Here is a 254-nt window from a genome sequence, read left to right as displayed (position 1 = left end):
CAAAGTACATATGAGAAATAAAGCAGGCCCATTTTTGCTGCAAACAGTGAAGGAAGTGTGCTGAAATCTCCCAGAAAACAGATCAGCATAATTTATAACCAATCCTAAATAGCTCAAAATCAACACAATTTACACTTGATCCTAAATGAATCCTAACACTGACGCTAAATGTTACTGTTCCTTTGCTCTGTTTCTAATTGCAAGTGACTCTGTACTGATTTTCCAGTAAAGAAATTAGAGAATACCTGAAGCAA

This window comes from Corvus moneduloides, chromosome 3 (assembly GCF_009650955.1).
Source record: "Corvus moneduloides isolate bCorMon1 chromosome 3, bCorMon1.pri, whole genome shotgun sequence".
Taxonomy (NCBI): domain Eukaryota; kingdom Metazoa; phylum Chordata; class Aves; order Passeriformes; family Corvidae; genus Corvus; species Corvus moneduloides.
Note: the sequence above shows the minus strand (reverse complement) of the source record.